Source organism: Myotis davidii, unplaced genomic scaffold (assembly GCF_000327345.1).
Source record: "Myotis davidii unplaced genomic scaffold, ASM32734v1 scaffold534, whole genome shotgun sequence".
In the NCBI taxonomy this organism is placed as follows: Eukaryota; Metazoa; Chordata; class Mammalia; order Chiroptera; family Vespertilionidae; genus Myotis; species Myotis davidii.
In genome coordinates, this window is record NW_006286678.1 from 1,080,335 (window position 1) to 1,099,137 (window position 18,803).

General features: G+C 38.5%; 1 pseudogene; it reads left to right on the plus strand.

Moving 5' to 3' along the window:
• The window catches only part of LOC102763769, a 64,990-nt pseudogene extending 52,583 nt beyond the window's left edge, over nucleotides 1–12,407 (plus strand).
• Nucleotides 12,408–18,803: the final 6,396 nt, after the last annotated feature.

The window sequence follows — 18,803 nt, forward strand, 5'->3', positions numbered from 1 at the left end:
TGGTGGGAAAACCGCGGCTCGCGAGCCACACGCAGCTCTTTGGCCCCTTGAATGTGGCTCTTCCACAAAAAAATACCATGTGTGGGCGCACACGTACAGCGCAATTGAAACTTCGTGGTCCATGCGCAGAAGTCGGTTTTCGGAAAGGAGATAGACGAAACAAGTATACAAGACGAGTGTGGATGGGAGAGTTGGAAGGGGTCGACCTCAGCGAACGTCAACCCCTCCGATTGAGGACGTTTTTAGCAAAGGCCAGCCTAGAAGTACCCTAATTAAGTTAATAACAATGTACCTACCTATAGAGTTTAAGTTTAAAAAATTGGCTCTCAAAAGAAATTTCAATCGTTGTACTATTGATATTTGGCTCTGTTGACTAATGAGTTTGCCAACCACTGGTCTAGTGGGATTAGCACATAGGCAGCATGGTAGGAAATAGCAAAAATAAGCTAGAGTGCACATATATACACATACACATGTGTGTATACTCATGTTTGCATATATAAACATACATGTACATACATATATATTTTGTTGTTGTTAAACTGTAATCAGATTGTGAAGGTCTTTGACTATAACTCTTATGGAACTGAACTTGACCTTAAGGGAAACCATTCAGAAATTTTAATCTAGCAGAAAGGCATAGCTTTGTAAAATCAGTGGTAAGAGCGCAGAGGATGAATTGAAAAGAGAGAACCATAGCACAGAGACCAGAGCCATCAAAGGTCAGTTACAATGATCCCTGCAAGAGATGATGAGAGGCTAAAGCTGGGCTGTGGTCACAGAGATGGAGAGAAAAAGGCAGCATCAGTAGTCTTTGAGGGGTAGAATCAATACATTAATAACCTATTTTACATATAAGAAGAGAAACACTGAGGTTCCTAACTTATGCATCTGATGAGATAGGAGTGCCATTCATTAATGAAGACAAAGAAATAAGATTCTGGGGACAAGATTATGAATTGGATTTAAATTTGAAAAACAAAAAGCCTGGAACATCAGAATGATGTGCTACAGAATCAAGAATCCAGCATATTAGTAATATCTGAATACTTGGGAATGCACAAAATTACCCAGGAAAAATGTCTAGAAGGAAAAGAGGAAGAGACAGCCTAGAAAACACTAAATTTGTTTACACATGAAAAAATGTGTCATGACTACGAAAGTAATTATGCAGATATTTCAGCCAAATGGCTATTTCCGAGAACGATTCCCATATTTGAAATAGGTGATGGAGAGAGGGATAGATCATGCTTAAGGGAGAAGTAGTAAAAAGTAAGAAGTTTATCTGCACTCCAATACACCCATGACAGCCAGCTACTCTCTCTAGTTAAGGCTGTTTGAAAGAACGAGGAAATGATAATGGTCTGTGAGGTCCTTGCTAGTCTTTGCATCTGTAGTCCTTTAACACTCTTCCATCAAAAACACTTGCTTACCTTACACCTTACTGATAGAATCCTGGCCTTTTCATGGGCTGATGCTAAACTGGCAATGGCACAGGCACCATCTAAAATGCATCTCATTAGTGGGGTTATCACATTGTAAGGTATAAAATAGTCCAATACTTACAGCGTATACCTGAAACTAATATAACCAATATAAGATTGTAGACCAACTATTCTTAAATTAAAAAGTCAATTTAACCCAACTGGCATGCCTCAGTGGTTGAAGTGACAATCTATGATCCAGGAGGTTCGATCCTGGTCAGGGCACATTCTACAGGCTTGCTTCCACTGTGGGGCATGCAGGAGGCAGCCGATCAATGATCCTCTCTCATCATTGATGTCTCTATCTCTTTCTCTCTCTCTCTCTCTCCCTTCCTCTCTAAAATCAATAAAAGATATATACTAAAAAAATTAAAAATATTTTTAATCTATTTACCTAAATACATAAAAAATAAAATACATCTACTAGTAAGTTCATGACAACCAAGTCTACCCAGCAATAATATTACGCAACAGACCTGAATGACAACTTTCCGGAAACGCACCAGTCCTGTTGTGGCCACAATATCCCATGAAAATGAGGTATTTATATTCATCCTTATTTCCTGCTAACAAACAATTTAGATGTAATTTTTCAGCTCATTCAGCAACATATAGTAAATGACATCTAGGACACTGGTCAGAAGCTAACATCCATATTAATTAACCTGACTGTGGTAATCATTTCACAAAGCATCACGCTATGCACTTTATTTATTTTTTTTTTATTTTGTTGTTTGTTTTTATTTTTTTTTTATTTAAATCTTTATTGTTCATTACATCTCAATAAAGCGGGGGGGGGAGGGGGCAGGAACCAAACATCTAGTTTATTAGTAGAAACCTCAGTATTCTCAATAGTAAAACTTGGACTACAAATGTACCTTACAGGAATGTTGTGAGGGCCAAATACTGGTGAAAATGTTTTACAAACTTGCAATTACTGTACAATTGTTGGTTGTTCTTAGTAGTATCAGATCCCTAAAGTTTAATGAATAGCTAATCTTACACAGAATTAAATGTCAGTGATTTTCAATTTACTTTTACTACAGTTTATAAAAAATGAGTAAAACAGTAACCACAAGAAATGTGACATTTTAACAGACAAAATTTGCATTCTGATGAACTATCTGAAAAAAATATCCATTAAATTTTGAACATAAATACAAACAGAAACTCTAGCCCTTTCATTGTAAATGATGGAATACAGTAAACTAGGCTGCCAATAAGAACCTGCACAGATGTGTTTTATCTAATCAGTAACACTGTGTGAATAGTAAACTATTGAACATCAGGGAATTAAAAGGACATCAATTTCACTGTTGTATCTTAGGAGTGATATGTATGGAAATTATTTTAGAAGAAAATTCTGTTCCAAAATGATTAATCAAAACTAGATAAAATGCAGAAAAGCAATGTTGTTCCAGATATTGGGTTTAATAAAGAATTAGTTCATCCTGAGGAAATACATTCTAATTTCTGCATCTCTCTGCAATATTTTACAATTATGCTCAAAAAAAGCCTGGATGACTGAATATAATCTGAATGACTGAATATTTATATATATATATATAATCTGAATGACTGAATATTTATATATATATATATAATCTGAATGACTGAATATTTCAGCAGAAAAACCTTTTAACTTATAGTAGAATAATATTAGCTGGTTCAAAAGAAAATCAAGTGATGAAAAGTAAAAAAAAAAAAATTATAGGCAGGATAAGCAAAGTAAATTCAGGCACCCACATGTCAAAGAAAATATATGTGTTTATGAGGGGTAAAAAATATGTTGACAATGAAGCTAATTCTCTGCGATTCTCAAGCATTTGAGGGTATCGGAAAATGCAATTTTCTAAAAGAAAATTTCTGTTCAAGAATTATTTATAAATGGGGACGGGACTTTTGTCTGGAAAGACAGAGAGAACACAGATAGAGACAAGAATCATTTCTCCTCCAGGAGAAAGCTGCAGTTTGTACAGTGGTGATCTATTTGGGAGTGCAGATCTGATTCTCTGTTCACAGTGCTTAATGTCTCCAAGAATTTTCAGCCATTTCCTCTTACAGAGGCCCTGGTCTGACAGCATATGCTGAATGGAGCCCCAGGATAAGAATCAATCCCAGCTGTCTTTTTATGTGATCACAAGATAATTGTTAAAGCCCAAATATTTTCCTTGATTAAGTGTTATGGCAATTGAGCTCATTTTTCAGTAAATGAAAATGCACGACTATATATTTACCCCTAAACCTTTAAAAGGGAAGCAGAACGCCATATTTCTCAATAAAAGCAGGCTTGGTTTGCCTAGATTATAGATCAAATTAAGTGGGGGCCATGAGGCAAATGAACCCAGATTTGGGACAACAAATTGTCAATAGATTTGGCTCCATTAGACTTAGGGACAAACTACACTAAAATAATGGGATTTGGTTGCATGTGAGAACAAAATTATGGAGCTAAAAAAAAACACACACACACACACCTCCTTCCCATTACAATCAACTACTAAAGAATTCTGCAAGGGAAATACACTCCAATGAATTAGTTATATAACTGTTACTCTTTCGTTAAAATGATTTAATAGTTCTACAAATGTCGTGGCATTAGCATTTTATGCAAAGCTATAAAACAGTAGCAAGTAAAAAAAATCAACTGCCTTTAAAAGTCAGCACTTTTGGACTCTGTTTATGACACTACGCGGTCACTCTGTGATATGAAAGGGTAACATCACTACGATAAGTACTGTTTGCTCACCAGTTTTATTTCAGGCAGGAGGCCATTAAAGGAATGAGGCTGCCGAATTCATCTTCCATTTGGATGGGCTTCAGCAATGCGTGTACACTGGCTAACTCATCCTAAGATTTCTCTAAGAGAAGAGAAGCTTTTTGGAATACAAAGATCCGTAAGAAACTACTTAATTATATATTTTTATAATGTTTAAACTTCCCTGTCAGGAATATCTAACTGAATATCTAAATATAATAAATAAATTTCTATGGACATATCTATAAACATTTACAGGCAGGTAACAGACAGATATGTCACGGCAAAACCTTAACAAAAGACATCCAAAAAGACAAAGGTAGCATAGTCTATCCTCAGTTCATTGAATCTCTAAATAAACATTAGGCATTTTCCATCCTCAACAGAGTACGTGGATGATGTTCACATTTTCCATTTGTTGTTTCCAATACTATTCCTTATACAAACTTTTGATTAGAATTAGCAACACATTTAGGTAGGAGAATAACCCACAGGACTCCACAAGGTTTAAATTATTAATTGGACATTAGCCAATTGTTCAAGTTTAATGGTAACAAGTGCCTAGTGATATCCTTAGCATTCAGATTAACCCTTCCCCAACAATTTTTTTGTTAAAAACGTTTCTTTTTCAGACTAATTTTTTTATTTTGGTTCTATATAGTATTTTTGATGCTGGTTATGAAAACAGTTTGTAACTCGTCTTCCTATAAACCATATTTTTTTACCATATTTTCTTAGTATACTCGTCGACGACTGAAAAAGAACATTTTGTGAAAACGAGTATACACGTTTCTGCCAGGGAAGGGGTTAAAAATAAAGGGTCGTACTTCATCATTTTGAGTGTAAATGGATAAAATTTAAATAACTAATTCAATAATCATAGTCCTTTGGGAGCTGATACCACATAAGGGATTGGTTAGCAAAAACAAATGAGGAATCAAATAAGTCTCCTTTCTGTTATTGGCCTTATTTGCATGTTACCTAGGCTATTCTCTTGCTCCTATGTTCAGTGACATGTTGCAAAGGAAGCAGTATGCAGTAGTGGGAGAACACTGAATCTGGAATAAGATCTGGATTTAAAATCTGGCTTGACCTTGGGAGATTACATAGTTTATCTCTAAAACGATGAGACTGAATTGGAAGGTATCTAAATAACGGACTGGATGGTGTGGGCAAGAAGACCTTGTCACTACACAACAATGACAAACTTCTAGTGGCTTGTCCAACAATTGCCAAGACCCTCAGAATATATAGGACAGTTTGGTGTGGCCCCTTAATATCTATTAAATTGAATTAATATGGAAGTTTTGTTACAATGGATTGTAAGAGTGCTTTTCTGGACCCTGTATGATCTCACTCCAATAATGAGCTAATTTCATTTATCTTAAATTTCTAGGTGGTATGTTAGTCTTATCACTTTTAAAATTCTATATTCTAGTTATAATTAACTCTGACCAATATCTCTATTCCTTTATTATTAAAAGCTCCTCAATTTTAAAGGCAGGCAAACTGAAGCAGGAAATTAAGATGCAGTGAGTGTCAGTCAGAACCTAGAGTATTCATGAGACTGTGTCCTAACTCTGGGTTCTAACTCTGTGGGGCCTTCCATTATTACCAGATGCTTTGATTGGAAGCGCCATCATATTGAATCTTTCCCATTGTTAATGAATAGATTTAATTTTGCTGCCTACATCAAAAATGCAAGTATTGAGTAGGCAGGTAGTAAATGTCTAAATGTCTATTGCACACTTTGGGAATTTTAGGATTCTGAATGTAGTTGATAACAATCCCTGACCTCAAAATGTTTGCAGTCTGATTAGAGAGGTGAATATAAAAATGAAAAGTCAGCCAAGTGTGTGCAATAGTTCTCCAAATACAGTTTATAAGAATCACTTGGAAAGCATGTTGAGGATGCAGATTCCCAGGCTCCACATCTAGACTCAAGGATGCCACGACAGTAGATCTGGGGTGGTTTCAGCAACCTGCATTTTTTAACAGCACCCACATAGGAGACTCTAACTAATGCACTGGGCCAGAAGGACACACCGAGAAACACCAGGGAACAGGAGCTCAGGCTTGGGAGTCCAATAGTCTGGGTTTGACTCCTAGCCCCACCACTATCCAGCTCTGTGGCCATGATTCAGTTACTAAAGTCCACTGGGCTTTAATGTTCTCATCTATAAAATGGAGATAATAATAGTGCCTGTGTGTTAGGTGGTTGTAACACTGGAACCCACTAAGCACTTAATCGAAGTTGTTCTTGTTTTTTTGTCATTAATATTATTATAACACTAGAAACTGACAAAGTGCTAATTGGTCTGGCATTATTCCCAGAATTCAATGAATAAAAGGAAGTTCTGGATAAGGTTATGGCAAGCTTTAAGAAGGAAGAAGTTGGACTAAACCCTAAAAATCAATGAATGATTGTATTATCAGAGTAGATAAATTCTGGGTGAAAGAGACATACTGATCAAATTATTAAGGAAGGTGAGAACAAGCCCTGTGAGAACCAGTAAGGGAAGCAGCCCTAAAGTGGAGGATTGAGAGGGGGAGGAGAAGTGGGAAATAAGTAGCCAGAAGACAGGAGGCTCACAAAGCCTAAAGTCCCCCCATCTTATTATCTGAAACACCTGTTTTAAGAGGCAGATATGTTGAGATAGGCCCCCACATTAAGAAAAAGAATACAAAAAGATCAATACGTAGTAACTTATTTTTACAAAAATAATATTTTCTTTACAAAATAATTTATCATTCAGAACCTTAATTCATTGGATATAATAGGTATAAGACACAATTCAACTTACTAAAGATAAATAGTTCAACCTTCTAATCCTCAACCAATGGTTGTAGGCAACAATTCAGCACCAACAAGAATCCTCAACGTATGGTGTGGTGAAGAAGGAAACTTTATTCAGCGCAGACTGTAAAAACAGCTTAGCTATGGAGGTGGCCCTGGGCTAGAGGGCCTTGAGGCCAGGCCCTGCTCCATGCTGGTCTGCTTGGCACTGTGCTGGTCTGGGCTGGTCTGTTTCATTATGCACTGGCAAGACATCTTTGGTGTTTCAACTCAGTCAGGAAAACATAGTCTTAAATCTTCAGTGGAAAGGAAAAGTGTGCTCCCCAAGCCAGCGGGGAGCTGGTTTATATGGAAAAAATGTCCCTACCCCTGACTCCTGATTGGTCTGTCCTCATGCAAATGAGGACTCCAAATATACAGTGTGATTGCTTTAAAAGGCACTGTCCTGATTGGTCAGAATGGAGTTACTCTGATTGGTTGAAGTTGTGCAGTTCCAATTGGATGGGGAAAGCCTCAGTTCTCTTAGTTAAAATAGGATTCCAGGAACTCCTTTATAAGGGCTGGCTCAGAAGGCAGGAACACAGTACAGGCAGGCAGTTCAGTACAGATTCTTCTGTGCAGTACAGTTTACATGAGATGCCCCTATATAGAAATGACTGCTGGGTTCTGCTTTTTAAATTTGAACCCAATTAGCCACCAGAAGCACTTCATAGTAGGTATCTTCTTTCTCAGGGTACACACAATAAAGGACTATGGGCTTTTTTTAAAATCAAAGGACTATTTTATTTATTTCAGAAACCACAGATTCTAGCACAGGCCAGGAAGATAATGACAGCTCTGAAGATAAAAACATATTGTTGCTCAACTAAATAGTTATATATAGTTATGATATCAAATGGGATATCCATGAAAAAAGTTTCTTCCCTTTGGAGAGCTGCCACATCCATTTATTGTTCATATTCCCAGGTGAGGCTATTGCTTTGAAAATGCAGCCAAATTCATTGCTCATTTACACTGATTGTCCATAACTGTGTAAGCAGCAATAAATTAAATATTGTACATGTCAATAGTGAAGCTTCATAATTCAACTGAAAATACACAACTCTCATTTGATTTCCTAGGTATCTGAAAAACTTCATTAAATTCATAATTTAGTGGATTATGAGAAAAACACAGTGCACTGAAACACTAAAAGCCTGTCTTGTTTCTCTTTTCAGGTCTCTGTTTACATGGAACCTTAGAAGTTTACGTAAAGTTGCACTTTGATCCTCCATGAAACAACTCTAAACCCCCAGAATGGAAGTATCCCCAAACCAGGGATTCCTATTGCCCATAAGTTTCTTTTCTGATTTAAGATATTTTCAACCTCTCTTACTTTATCTCAGGGGGGAAAAATGTTAAAAGAGCATATGGGATAGTTATTATTTCTTTCTTTGACTCCTCAAATGATGTCTTGAAAATTACGTCATGATTATAAGACACTCAAAACATATGGCCAGGGTTCACAAGGGTGGGCACACTTCACTTTCATAGAGGTCATCCATGCCCCACAGACAGGGAAGCTGCGCTTATCACCTATAAGGCACAAACTAAACGTAGATCATGGAACTCTGTCACTGAGGAATCAGTAATCTAGGCAAGGGGAGGGGTCCATGTTGGTTATTAATATATTCATTATAGTAGAAAAGACTTGCCTTAAAAGAACCACAGCAGAAAAATGGGAATTTATCTGAAGTGATACTTTTATATTACTAGGCCCATGAAGTAATTACTATAATTAATATATTGCAATAATACAATTTGTAAGGTTTGATGAATTCGAAAATATGTCTGTTCCCACTACCATTCATTTCCTGTTTTTTTGTGAACTGGGAATACAATGACCAAGCTAAGCTTCACTTCACTAATTTATTCCGGTTAATGCCCCAAGGGAAGCTATCAGCATGTCTCTTCCAATTGCCTCCTAGGGAACAAGAGAGAAATATTTGGCCTATTAAAAACAAAGGACACATTCACTTCTCTGCTGGCCTGGTAGAGACCCTATGAAGCATTCAGCTCCTTGATTACTTTCTATCAGTGTGTTCATAGCCAATCAAGCCATAGCAGAAGACAATTAAATCCACTGAAACAAAGCAGTGTTTATGGCCACACCTGCCTAATGTCTGCCAGTTTATTTTCTGCACATGTAATTAAGAGCCTTCTATGCCAATAACTCAAACTTCCAGCAACATAGATTTGGGTGGTAAGAGCTTTGGTTCTTGCCTTGGAGTGAGCTAGCCTGGGTATGAGTTCCAGCTGATACACTTGGTAGCTGTGTGACCTTCAACACATTATTTAATCTCTCTGAACCTCATTTCTCTATCTATAAACAATATTATCTCATGAAAATATTGATATAAATAATCTAATACTCAGCATGTACTCAACCAAGAATTAGTTCTTTAATGAACATTGCTCAAAACTATGTTAAAATAACTATGACTTTGACCATATGGGACTTAAATAATGGAAACAGACAATGATGGGCTCCGAATTGTTGGATTTTAGTTACACACAAATTAATTTGTCATGTAAGTTCAAATAATTGCAACAAATTGATTCTCATCAAATATAAACATGCCCTTATAAAGATATACTGCCCTGATATGAGGTATCTAAAATAATCAATCTCATAGAAGTAGAACTGTGGTTGTCAGGGGCTGAGAGGAGGGGAAAATTGAGATATTCAATGGGTATAAAGTTTCAGTTATGCAAGATAAGTTCTAGAGATCTGCTTTACAATATCGTGCCTATAGTTAACAATACAGTGTCAATACACTTTTTAAAAATGTTTAAGAGGCCAGACAACATGTTAAATGTTCTTAGCACCCAAAAAGTTGGGACAGCATAAAGGGAGGCATTCTTTTTTTTATTATTATTGATTTCAGAGAAAAATGGAGAGGGAGAAAAAGATAGAAACATCAATGATGAGAGAGAATCATTAATCAGTTGCCTCCTGCACACCCCCTCTTGGGGATCGAGCCTGCAACCATAGCATATGCCCTGACCAGAATCAAACTGTGAGCTCCTGATTTGTAGGTGGATGCTCAACCACTGAGCCACGCCAGCCAGGCATAAGGGAGGCACTCTTCAAACCATCTTGGAATAAGAAATTGAAGCTTTTTTGAATGTACAAAATCTAGAAAACGTGGGCTTCATCTTCAACAAAAAACAAGAAATCTGAGAATGCACTGAGATCTGCATTGATCATCCAGAACTGGCACCAAGGTTACAGCACTCGGTTGAAGATAAGACAACACTATGCACTCACCATCTTCCAGGCCACCAAATATGCCAGTGAACAAAGCCAACTGCAGCTCTCCAACTTCTTTTCCTTCATGTTGGAAAACTACACAATAAAAGTGAGAAAGATTCAGAGTTAGTAAGTCTGCTGTTTAGTTACACCAGGAAAACAAGGACAGACAGGACTACATGGGGCTGATAGGTGTCCCAGGCTCCTATAGTGGCCCTTGGCTGTAATTTCTACTCACATCTACTGATATTGATTTACTTATTGAGTCCTTCAAGGAACAAAGATTCTTCATGCTTTCTATGTCTTAGAAATGCTATTGGAAACCAAGAAAGTCCTAAACAAATGCTGAATTTTACTCACATAAAACATATCCCTCCGGAATGCAGATTGGTGCAACCACTATGGAAAAGAGTGTGGCGGTTCCTCAAAAAATAAATAATGGAATTGCTTTATGACCCAGCAATTCCACTTCTGAAAATAAAAGCAAAGAAACCTGAAACACTAATTCAAAAGGATATTTGCATCCCTCTGTTCATTGCAGCATTATGTACAATAGAAAAATATGGAAGCAACCCAAGTGCCCATCAATAAGTGAGTAGATAAAAATCGCTGTGGTACCTATACATAGTGGACTACTACTCAGCTGTATAAAGGAATGAAATCTTACCTTTTGGGACAGCATTGATGAACCTAGAGGGTATTATGCTAAGTGAAATAAGACAGAGAAAGACAAATACCATGTGATTTCACTTACATGTGGAATCTAATGAACAAAATAAAAAAGCAAACTAGAAACAGACTCCTAGATACAAAGAAATACTAAAAGTTGTCAGAGGGAGGTGGGTTAGGGGGCTGGGTGAAAAAGGTGAAGGGATTAAGCATTACAAATTGGTAGTTACAGAATAGCCACAGAGATGGAGATTACAGCATAGGAATTATAGTCAGTAAGATTGTGATAAATATGAATGGGGCCTGCTGGGTACCTGAAGCAGCAGGGGCGACCTCTCTGTCAAGCATATTATTTTCTAACCTCTTTGCTATACATCTGAAACTAATAGAGTACAACACTGAATATAAACTATAATTGAAAAAAATTAATTAAAAAAAAACTTGCCCCTCTGAACAGTTAGCAATCTGTGATGATCTACATGGGAAACTAGAGTATCTCTGTTTCATCTTCTACAAGAATAGTTTCCCCTCAGGGAGGAATCCGTATGTTTTTAATGGTGATTTTTTAGATGGAGGAAAAACTTCATGAAATCCTAATGATCCTGTTTGTGACTTTTCTTGTCTATCCTGGTGACCTAGACTTGAACAGAGGGGACCATCAAGACTTTTTGACAAATATGAGATTCAGCTTCACAAAAGAAGTCGTACATAAATATAAGCTACATGGGGGGTGGGGGTGTTATAAATCTTGGAAGAAGTCTATGCCTGGTTCCCAATTCATACAATCATTGACAATGAAGTCTTGGTCACACATGATTGGGTATCAAACTCCAAAAATTTGAATTTACTTCACCATCTAGAAAGAAACAAAATGAAATATGTGCTGATGTCACTAATTCCAATAGATGGAGACCAGGATACTGACCTGAAGAGAAATAAAGTAGATATACCTCAGGGAGTCAGAACAGACGGATCCCTTTCTGAACCGTTAACAAAGCACGAGTGGTGGGAACAGGTTTTCAATATTGTGTGGCGTGATCCCAGAGGCAAAAGAGGCTGTAACCAAACACATGTTGAGAAGGGGGGCTGCTATTTTGGACCAGATATTACCTGCCAGTACTTACTATATTTCTCAATAAATGCTAGTGGAAGATGCTCATTAGGTTTCATGAACATAAGTCTGAAGGGTATGGAATTTGACATGATGGGGAGGTTATTAGTGTACTTTCTGCTTCTAATTATTATGAAGGCAGCAGCGATCGAGGGGCTTACATCAGGCTGGGTTTTGGTCTGACCCTTCGAGTTTTCCAGTACTATGTAAGTAAGGCAATGTGCTTAAGATCTCTTTATCAAAAGGTGAATGTAAAAAAAAAAAAATTGGTGCTCCGTTCAAAACCAGACCAGTAATTCAGAGACCTAGGTAAAAAGAGGCATTCAAGGTGATATATCTAAGAAGGCAGGCAGCAGACAGAGATGATTAGAGCAAGTTAAAGGGGTGGAAGGGACAGGAACAGGAGCAATCTCTAAAAAAAAAAAAACAAAGAGGAGATTAGGTTCATTTCATGAACATGGATTTAGCACGCACTATGGGACAGGACTGTCCTAGTGCTAGGGATACAAAGGTGAATAAGGGGTACTCACTACACTTTGGCAATAAGCAGGGTGCTTTGGGACCAAAGGGGTGGAGGATTTTCTCACACACAACCTGGGATTTTGAGAAGACTCCCTGGAGAATAGGATATCTAAACTCAATCTGGAACGATGAGAATTGGTAGGGTGTACCAAATGATATCTCTGTTCATAAAGAATCCAGGGGCCTCTTGGTATGTGCTGAGATTGTCTAATAGAATGTGATTTTTTTAAGAAAAGGAAAGGCACAACCTTCATACACACACACACACACACACACGGACATAAAGCACCACAAGTGTGACACCTCTAGAGTTGGAGAGCACCTACAGGAATAGCCAGTGAAAAGCAGCAGCCACATTCCAGAGCACAGGGAACCATGGCCAGTGGGAGGAACTGATCCCTGCCTATGAGGACATGAGACCAGAAGGGGAATTAAGCTACACATGCCACGTGGAAACCAATTGTATCTGTTCATAATACATGTGAGCTCCCACACCACTGCCACCTTTGAGAACTACCAGAGAAACACAGAGGACTTTGCAGGGGCACATGACAGCAAGTGAGAGCAAGCCAGAAAAACCAAGAGTAAAAATAAAAATAATGCGGATCTCGTAGATGTTGTAAAAAATGAAGAAAGAAACATAATATTTCAAAGCAACTGCAACTAAGATATACCACCTGCATTCCATCTATCAATGTTGGATCCAGTCTGCATTTGTATTTACTTTATCATCTTGTGTTGATTTGTCATCATTATTACTTACCAATATTTTCTTTTTTAAAAAATATTTTTTTTATTGATTTTTTACAGAGAGGAAGGGAGAGGGATAGAGAGTTAGAAACATCGATGAAAGAGAAACATCGATCAGCTGCCTCCTGCACTCCCCCTACTGGGGATGTGCCCACAGCCAAGGTACATGCCCTTGACCGGAATCAAACCGGGGACCCTTCAGTTCGCAGGCCGACGCGCTATCCATTGAGCCAAACCAGTTAGGGCCAATATTCCTTTCTTGAAAGCAATCTATTTTGGGAATGATGTCTCCATAATACAAATGAGGTTGCTTTAATGACTCTGGCAAGTGACAATCTAATGGGGATCATAGCAGCTGCAACCGTGAGCACAGACAGGCATACTTGGACCTACTTTGTGCTGCAGCGCTCTGCTAATTGGGTCTAATGGAGGAGTTTGAAGTATTCTCCTTCTGTTTTCCTAATGATGTTAACATCCTCATGAGGTTAATGAAACCATTAACATGAGCCAACTGTGATCGCCTTCGTGTATAATATAAAACCATCTAATCTCAGCCTTATGCAAACACTAGGGTTTACTATTGTGGTGGTTTTGTATTTGTATTTGTTACTGTGTAAAAATATCAGGGTTTTTTTTCTTATGAGATCCAGAGTTAGAGAGCACCAGGATCTGATTCAAAGATTCCTAGACTGTGAGGTGGACATCAGCTGGTAGTGTATAAGTATATAGCCCTGATTTGGTCATATCCTTTATGGTCTCTACTGCCCCCTGCTGGCCTGCAGAGAGAGAAGCAGACCTCCAGCAACCCCTTGGGAGATGGAAAGCACCAAAAGACAAAATATGAACAGCTATCATTAATCACTTACTATGTGCTTTCTAACTTAATACTTACAACATCCCCATGGGTTGGTTTTGCTACTGCCATTTTACAGACAAAGAAACCTAGGCTTGAGTAGTAAACCAAATTACCTGAGACATGGGACTTGTGAGAGGCAGATCCAGGACAAGCTATAAATCTAACAACTATTGTTACACTCTCACTGGGAGACATGGCATATTGAAAAGCATACATCTTTACCAACAGATAAACTTCAGTTTTGATTTTAATTCTCCAACTTAAGCTGTTTAATATAAATGTAAACAAGTTACTAAATGCATTTAAGTTTGCTGAGCTCAGTTTCTTCATCTGTAGAATGTGCACCACCATACCTACCTTGGAGGACTGTTGTGAGGGTCAATGATAAAATAGGCAAAGCAAAGGACCTGTAATACAGTGGCTGCCCAATAGAGGGTGGTGCTATTTGGGGTCAGAGACAGAAGGTTGAGAAGGATCTGCCTTCCTGTGGCTTAGTGGTTGCTTCATTCAGGTTCCCAGGAGGTTTCTAAGTCTACATCTCAAAAAAAAAAAAAAAAACTAGAATGTTCAAGTAATGGTGCCAACACATCTGAATAGCTCCTTAATACTTATAAGCCACTTTTGTGTATATTTTATTTTATCTTCATAAATAGATACCTATAAATTTTGCATAAATATGCCAAAAATAATTGAGGAAACACACAATATGCCCAGAATTACATTTCACACATGAAATACATACTTGAGTTTCATCTTCAACCTATAGGTTGGTATTATTATTTTCCCTACTGTATAGGTCAGTGGTTCTCAACCTTGGCTGCACATTCGAATCACCTGGGAATCTTTTTAAAATCCTGATTTCTGGGTCTCATCCTCCAGAAATTCTGTTTCTTTGTTACTAATGTTGTGGCCTCGCGCCATAACAAAGAAACAGAATTTCCAGAGGATGAGGCCCAGAAATCAAGATTTTAAAAAGATTCCCAGGTGATTCGAATGTGCAGCCAAGGTTGAGAACCACTGGTCTAGATGAAGAAATTGAGGTTCAGAAAGGTTAACTTTTCAAGAATCACACTGTACTAAGTAGCAGAGCTAAGACTTTAACACTGGCCCCTCTGACCACAAAACTCATTTCTCCCAACCACTGGCCTTTTTCTGAAGTAGGCAGGGCAAGTACTACGCTTCCGCTATATACATGAGAACATTCTGACCTATAGAAGGGTAAGTAACTTGCTCAAGGACTCACAAGTTGTATTTGGGGAAATTAGGCCTAAATGATAACCACGGGTATCTGCAACAAGGAATAAGTTCCTTGTCTCTGAAGAAGATCAAAGTGAGATCAGATGATCACTCTCCAGGTATAATATGGATAACACTTATTAATCAAATAAATTACATGTTTTATTTGCCTCTAAGATTCTTTTCAAACCTTTGATTCTCTAAGTCCATTTTTAATGTAGAATGACTCAGACTTAAGACCAGAATAATTTTTATTAAGATAAATATAAAGCAATATTGAAACAAGAAGGTTCCATATGTGTGTTGGGTTTAAAATGTGACAGCTGGGGGAAACTTTGTGAAAGTAGTCAATATCCAAAAGCATTAATGTCCAAAGATAACTTAATAACAATGAAAAAATATCTATTGAAACTGGAATGAGGTAAGGAAAAAATGTTATCTCTGCAAATCTGGGCCAGCACTTTCACTATAAATTAAAGTGTACGATAGATCACAAATAAATGGAATAGACATCTGCAGCAGAAATGAAATTACCAAAGAAAAAAACTGAACATTTGGGGAATTTTATGAACATGGAAACCACTATGAAAGATGGCTTTCCTTTGGATTCATTTAGTTTTTAAAATCTTTTAAAGAATAAATGTGATACTTCCCACTCATTAGCTCCTTTTGAATATTATGTATTTTCTAATAACTGGTCTGTGAAGAGGGATATCTCCAGCAGTAAATCCAGAAATGTCATAGTGTCAGATACAGAAGGGCATTGCAACACAGGGAATAGAATATATAATGTCTAAGTACAACTTTATCAGGTTGTGAATACAAATTTGAAACTTGTAACCATGGGATAAAACAAAGCTCAATTTAGTCATAATTATGAATATCATAAGACCTGAATGGAAAAGAAGTTTTTATAAATATAAACTTTCTTATCTATAAAGATGACTTAGGTTTCTATATAGAAAGGTCTTCTTTTTATATAAAACTAGAGGCCCAGTGCACAGATTCAAATTCAGCCTCTAGTCTATATAATAAAAGCCTAAGTGATCTTTATAGCAGAACGACCAGGACGACCAGTCGCTATGATGCACACTGACCACCAGGGGGCAGACACTCAATGCAGGAGCTGCCCCCTGGTGGTCACTGCACTCCCACAGGGGGAGCGCTGCTCAGCCAGAATCCAGGCTCACTGCTGGCGAGTGCAGCGGCAGTGGCAGGAACCTCTCCCACCTCTGTGGCAGTGCTAAGGAGCAGCGAGCCGAGCGGTAAGGAGTAGCAAGCAGGCAGGCGGTAAGGAGCAAGGGGTCCCGGACTGCGAGTGGGCGCAGGCCAGGCTGAGGGACCACCCCCACCCCCCATGTAGAAATTCTGTGCACCAGGCCTCTAGTATGCATATAGGATCTTTGGTTAATCTCTTCCTGCCCTCTCCCCCTGCCCTTTCCCTCTGAGATTCATCAGTCTGTTCCATATTTCCATGCCTGTGGTTTCCATTCCTGCGTTGAGCATCTGTCCCTTGGTGGTCAGTATGCATCATAGCTACCGGTTGGCCGGTCGCTTAGGCTTTTATCCTATATAATAAAACGTTAATATGCTAATTAGACCAGACAGAACGACCCTTCAGAACGGGCAGTGGGCGGGGCCGCTGGGCCATGAGGCTGTGAGGGCTGAGGCAGCCAGGGCTGCAGAGGCCTACTCTTACACGAATTTCGTGCATTGGGCCTCTAGTATATATAGATGAACAGTGAGAAAAGTGTACATAATAAACAAATACAAATAAAATAATATTGTTTCCTTAAAGTTGTATACAAAAGGAAGCTTTAATTACTAGAGATCTTGGTATTTAAAACAAACCTATAGCTTGTCCCTTTCCCTTCCTCAGACCCTGTTGGTTTATTTTCATTTTAAATTTATATTTTTTCTTTTAATGTAAATATTTGTATTTCTTCAAAAAAGACTTTCAATGTCTGAAAGTGTATTAACTGAGGAAAGTTGGCATTAAACACACTTTCCTGCTTTTCAAAGAGAGTTCCCCTTTCTATGACCACAGCATAAAGACTGGGCCAGAAATTGCCTGCATTTCATAAACCATCATGGGTCACCACAATATGAGGACAATACAAAAAGATTGCACGTGCCCAGGAGCTAAGAAGGAAATCTCCCATCTATTACAAGATGCTTTTTGTGTAAGGGGACAAGGGGGGAGTCATCTTGAACACAATGAACATCCCAAATTCCCAGCCTTTCCTCTCCAAATCTGTGCCATCTCCTGAGCAAGTAATTAGGAGTACTCCCTGTACCCAGTCAGTACCTCTGCTCTTTCCCATTCCTGTTGATGGTATGATGTAAGACTCCATCTCCAACAGTGAGACTCTTGGCAAAGAGGCAAACATAGCTGTTATTTTAGTTGTCTCTTGAGACCTAGAGAAACATGGAATTAGGAGAACTCCCACTAAAGAGCCAAAGCAGACCCAGGTGTTCTCCAGAATTTACGCTGGACATGACACCTGAAGCAGGCACATAGGCCCAGGGTGTCCAGGTGTCAGAACAGAGCCCTTTCTTTCCCCTAGCAAGGAAGCCTTCAGAACCCAGTCCGTACAGTAGCTGTCTACCAGGCCAGAGAAAATGCCCTGCCTCAATCTCTGCACGAGAATAGCTTTAACATTTTAGTGTATACTTTTTTCTAGGTGAATAAACTCCTTTCTTTTTGAAAAGAAGACTGGGGTAGATGCTTTTATTTTCAGAAATCCTTAACCCTTTGCGATCCAATGTTATTTTGGAATTCAAACACTCTGGTCCAAATTAATTGACGGGATTGAATGTTGAACTTTTTAATGTTCTTATTGCTCGACATTGGACCTGCTCCTAGCGCCTGGTCTGTCGAGTCAGCCTCGAGGTTGGACCGAAAAGGGTTAAGGGGTAAAATCAACCCAAGCAACCTAGAGAAGGAAATCAATAAATCATACATCAGAGCTTAAGATTTCATTGTGCCCTGACCGGTGTGGCTCAGTTGGTTGAATGAGGCTCAATCCCCAGTAGGGGGCGTGCAGAAGGCAGCAGACTGATGATTCTCTCTCATTATTGGTGTCTCTCTCTCTCTCTCTCTCTCTCTCTCTCTCTCTCTTTCTCTCCCTCTCCCTCTCCCTCTCCCTCCCTCTGAAATCAATAAAAATAAAAAAAGATTTTGCTGTTTATTAACTGTGAGCTGGGAGAGAAGTGTGGCAGAGACCCATCTGACCCCTACACGGTCTCAGACTAGACTATCACTGGAGCTGAGACCACACTCCACAGCAGGCCCACTCCAGGCAGACCTGAGAAAACTGTCTTCTGC